Below are 6000 nucleotides of genomic sequence, written 5' to 3'. Positions count from 1 at the left end.
TGTGTTGGGCATATTTATAGAAAAAAAATATTATATGAGTCAGATATTAAAATAATATTTATTATTTATTTGAAATTTAAATTCAATTGAGCATCCTATATTTTATCTGGAAATCTTAACTTTACTAATTCTAATAGATTAATTTGCTGATGATTTTCAGGCATTCCTAACTCTTTCTGAACTTGCAATATCCAAATACCACTTTCAATTTTCACAAATCAAATGAATACATGACCTCTGATCAATTCATAGGCTTTAATGTCCTAAAACTACCATCATCTTCCAGGGAAACCAGTTAACAAGAGACATAATGAAATTTTTGTGATGTAAATAATAAACTGTCAATGACTGTAAGAGTGTCCATAGTTGGAACCAAGAATTAAAGGAAATTATAAACACCGTGGTGTTAATCAATATCTACAACTTCTATTTGCTCACCTTTAATGAAGAATTCAATTTTCTGCTCCAAAATTACTCTGACTTGTCTTTGGGTAGGGGCAATATATACTTTCCCTCTCTCCTTGTGATGTTCCGTGAGGAAGTAGTATGAATTTATTCAGGTGATTCTGCCCAAATTATATGAGAGTTTTTTTTTAATTGCCTTTAATGGCTTCAAATTACCTAGGATATCCTGCATATTCTCTAGTGAAAAAATTGTAAGGAGCAATTTAAGGAAAGGAAGAAAACAGTATAAATTATCTGTACAGTTCCATGGAGACCTACATGACATAAAGGTACTTACTTCAAGACAATCATTACAATAACAATGAAAAAGATGGATATGCTTTCTCACAGTAAAACTGCAGCTGTTCCAGAAGTCATGATAAAATGGTAAACAAATCATCATCATTAGATAAGAGTTTTAAAAGTGTAATTTATAAGTGGAAATTGGGATGAAATAATCTCATTGTGAGTTTAGTTTTCATCTACTTGGTGACCAATGATATTGGACACTTGTCAGTATATTTGCTGGTCATTCATATATGTATATATACATTTTAAAGTGTCTAAATTTTGTCCATTTTGATCAATCTTTTATTGATTTTTTCACTTTTTATAAGTGTGTTAAATGAAACTGCTTTTGGAGATTTTCTTCTAGAGGTTTTCTTACTTCTTAATTTGTCCCATTTTGAGGGAAAATTGTTTTACAGAGTTGTGTTGTTTTCTGCCATATAACAATGCAAATCAGCCACAATTATACACTTATCACACCCCGCTTAAGTCTCCCTCCCCTCTCCCTATTCACCCCTCTAGGTCATGGCAGAGTGCCAGTCTGGGTCCCTGTGTTATATAGCAACTTCTCACCAGCTATCTGTTTTACATATGGTGGTGCATTTATGTCAGCGCTACTTTCTCCATTCATCCTGTTCTCTCGTTCCTCCACTGTATCCAGAAGTCCATTCTCTATGTCTGAGTTTCCACTCCTTTTCCACAAATAGGCTCATCAATACCATTTTTTTAAGTTTTATATATGTGTGTGTGTGTGTGTGTTAATATGCAATATTTGTTTTTTCTCTTCATGACTTACTTTGCTCTATATAACAGATTTTAATTTCACCCACCTTCCTAGAATTGACTCAAGTTCACTTTGTGTGTGGGTCTGAGTAGTATTCCACGGTATATTTGTAGCCCACTTTCTCTATCCACTCATCTGTCAGCGGGCATCTGGGTGGCTTCAATGTCCTGGCTACTGCACATAGTGCTGCTACGAACATTGGGGTACATGTGTCTTTTCCAGTTACGGTTTCCTCGGGGTGTACGCCCAGCAGTGGGCTCGCTGGGTCGTGTGGTGGTTTTATGACTAGGTTTTTAAGGCGTCTCTGTACTGTTCTCCATAGCGGCTTCTCAATTTACTTTCCCACCAACGCGGCAAGAGGTTTCCCTTTCTCCCACATCCTCTCCAGCATTTATTGTTTGTAGATTTTTTTGATGGCCATTCTGACCTGTGTGAGGTGATACCTCATAGTGGTTTTGATTTGCATTTCTCTAGCAATTAGCAATGATAACCATTTTTTCATGTGTTTATTAGCGATCTATATGTCTTTGGAGAAATGTCTATTTAAGTCTTCTGCCCATTTTTGGGTTCGGGACAAAACCAGAAATATAGACCAATGGGATAATATTAAAAGTCCAGAGATAAACCTGCATGCCTATGGACACTTTATCTTTGACAAAGGAGGCAATAATATACAATGGAGAAAAGATAGTTTCTTCAATTTGTGGTGCTGAGAAAACTGGACAGTTAAGTGTAAAAGAATGAAATTAGAAGAGTTCCTAAGACAATACACAAAGATGAACTCAAAGTGAATTTAAAAACCTAAATATAAAAGACCAGAAACTATAAAATTCTGGAAGGAAATTTATACAGAGCACTCTGACATAGGTCACAGCAAAGGTCCTCTTTGGCCCACCTCCTAGAGGAATGGAAATAAAAACATAAACAGACAAATGGAACCTAATTAAATTTAAAAAGTTTTGCACAGCAATGAAAATAGTAAAAAAGATTAAAAGACAACTTCAGAATGGGAGAAAATAGTTGCAAGTGAAACAGCTGACAAAGGGCTCATCTCCAAAATATATAAGCAGCTAGTATAGTTCAATATCAGGAAAGCAAACAACCTAATCAAGAAAATGAGCAGAAGATTTAGACAGATATTTGTCCAAAGAAGACATCCAGGTGGCCAATAAACACTCAGAGGTTTTATTATTTTGATGTCTCTGTTTAGTTCTTTGGCTCAAGATCCTGCAGTGATACAAAGCAGAATTGTGTACCAGTAGGGAAGGGAGAAAACTCTCTCTCCTCTGACAACTTCTCATGTACAGAGCAAATTGGGATGCAGGAGACGAAGTGGATAGGAGAGGCCATAAAGCTGATAAAGTCCCTTCTCAAGGTTCACAGAATAACACTCAAGACTGAAAGGGAGAGGGAAAACTTGGAACCACTCTCTGTTACCACTGCAAGGACTGTGCTGTATTAGAGAGCTTTGGAGTCAAACCTGGAAACTGTGATATGACGCTGTGACAATGTCTAACTAAATGTTGCCATGTTCTTCTTAAAAGGGCAGATTTTATTTGTTCTTTTAGTTACTTATTTTTGCAGGAAATTAACAAAATTTGTGTCAAACTGCAAACTCTGCCTTAGGGATGGTTATATAAATGCTTGTTCACATAGTTTTGTCTGGGGGTACTTCAACCTTTCCCCCACCTTCATAACTCAGGTTTGAGTGGGACAGAGCCCTAGACATTCAGTGAATTTTCTCATTACAGTTTGACAGAATTGTGATGTGTTTCAATCCTGTGTGAAGTGGGAGTGTTCATCATCCAGACCCCCAGCCGTTTCTCATTCCCTGGAGGTTGTTCTTGGCCTGGCCTTATGGAATCTCACCTTAATAGTACAGTTTAGAAGTCACTGGACCTCTCAAGCAGCATTCAGGCTGCTGTGCAGTCACTGTGTCTGCTTACCTGTCTCCACTCCTGTTCCCAGCTCCACATATTCCAGGCACCTCGGTCCTTCCCGGTCTGACCTGGTGTCTTCATCGTTACCTGACGATTGTGGTCTCCACGTGCCCACCGTCATCCCACGTGAAGGACTGTTAACTGCACCCCTTTACTCAGATCACAGTCCTGGGCTGTCAATCATAAGATACCTGAAAACACTCATTGTATGTACGTCCTCTTTGTTCTCCAATTTTGCAGTTATATTAAATATAGTCAGTTCTGCCTCTTTCTACCCCTATCTTGCCCCTTTTCCCTTCTCTCTCTCCATAGGTAATCACTAGTCTGATCTTTATACCTGTGAATCTGTTTCTATTTTGTTATCTTCATTAGCTTTATTTTTCCAAATATGTAGTGTACAACTACACCTAAAACTAAAAGATATACCCATTTGAATCCAAACTTCCAAAGGATACCAAGGAGAGATAAGAAAGGGTTCATCAGTGATCAGTGCAAAGAAATAGAGGAAAACAGTAAAATGGGAAAGACTAGAGATCCTTTCAAGAAAATTAGAAATACCAAGAGAATATTTCATGCAAAAATGGGCTCAATGAAGGACAGAAATGGTATGGGCCTAACAGAAGCAGAAGATATTAAGAAGAGGTGGCAAGAAAACACAGAACTGTACAAAAAAGATCTTCATGAAACAGAAAATCACGATGATGTGATCACTTACCTAGAGCCAGATATCCTGGAAGGTGAAGTCAAGTGGGCCTTAGGAAGCATCACTACTAACAAAGCTAGTGGTGGTGATGGAATTCCAGTTGAGTTATTTCAAATCCTAAACGATGATGCTGTGAAAGTGCTGAACTCAACATGCCAGCAAATTTGGAAAACTCAGCAGTGGCCACAGGACTGGAAAAGGTCAGTTTTCATTCCAGACCCAAGAAAAGGCAATGCCAAAGAATGTCTAAACTACTGCACAGTTGCACTCATCTCCCATGCTAGCAAAGTAATGCTCAAAGTTCTCCAAGCCAGGCTTCAACAGTACATGAACCACGAACTTCAAGATGTTAAAGCTGGATTCAAAAAAGGCAGGGATATCAGAGATGAAATTGCCAACATTTGTTGGATCATCAAAAAAGCAAAAGAGTTCCAGAAAAATATATACTTCTGCTTTATTGACTATGGCAAAAACTTTGACTGTGTGGATCCCAACAAACTGTGTAAAATTCTTCAAGAGATGGGAAAACCAGACCACCTTACCTGCCTCCTGAGAAATCTGTATGCAGGTCAAGAAGAAATGGACATGAAACAACAGGCTGGTTCCTAATTGGAATGGAGTGAACTGCCAGGCTGGATGAAGCACAAGCTGGAGTCAAGATTGCTTGGAGAAATATCAATACCCTCAGATATGCAGATGACACCACACCTATGGCAGAAAGTGAAGAACTAAAAGGCCTCTTGATGAAAGTAAAAGAGGAGAATGAAAAAGTTAGCTTAAAATTCAACTTTCAGAAAACAAAGATCATGGCATCCAGTCCCATTAGTTCATGACAAATAGATGGAGAAACGATGGAAACAATGGGAGACTTTAATTTTCTGGGCTTCAAAATCACTGCAGATGGTGACTGCAGCCATAAAATTAAAAGACATTTGCTCCTTGGAAGAAAGTCTATGAGCCAACTAGAGAGCATGCCAAAAACAGAAACATTATTTTACCAACAGAGGTCCATCTAGTCAAAGCTATGATTTTTCCAGTAGTCATCTATGGATGTGAGAGTTGTACCATAAAGAAAGCTGAGCGCTGAAGAACTGCTGCTTTTGAACTGTGGTGTTGGAGAAAACTCTTGAGAGTCCCTTGGACTGCAAGAAGATCCTAAAAGAAAGAAGTCCTGAATATTCATTGGAAGGACTGATGCTGAAGCTGAAACTCCAATACTTTGGCCACCTGATGTGAAGAACTGATTTGTTGGAAAAGACCCTGATGCTGGGAAAGATTGAAGGTGGGAGGAGAAGGGGACGACAGAGGATGAGGCTGTCAGATGGCATCACCGACTCAATGGACATGAGTTTCAGTAACTCCGGGAGCTGGTGATGGACAGGGAGCCACGTGTTGCAGTCCATGGGGTGGCAGAGTCCAATGCAACTAAGTAACTGAACTTAACTGAACACCTAAAACCCATATAAAGTTGTAAATCAACAACACTTCCTGAAAAAGAAAGCATATCTAAATGTCCCTTATTTTCCTGATTTCACTTCCTCTCAATTGGTTTTCATTCCTTCCAAAACATAAACCTTTGATATTTGGACATAAAACCCATTGTATATTGCTTTAAAAATAAATGGTGGATTATATTGAAAGCCTTCATGTAAATGTTAATATTTACAATCTTATCTCTGAATATTTTCATAACCCCAACTCCATTCAACTTTTCTTAAAATATGGGTTTAATGATCTTTATCTGGTGATTCTGATTTTATGTGTCTGAGATAGACCCTGGTCATATCTCTATCCATTCAGAGTTAGAGAACAGATTTTAGTGTAAGCTCACTGATCAAAAA

Source organism: Muntiacus reevesi, chromosome 9, assembly GCF_963930625.1.
Source record: "Muntiacus reevesi chromosome 9, mMunRee1.1, whole genome shotgun sequence".
NCBI classification, from domain to species: Eukaryota; Metazoa; Chordata; class Mammalia; order Artiodactyla; family Cervidae; genus Muntiacus; species Muntiacus reevesi.
This window is presented reverse-complemented; position numbering follows the sequence as displayed.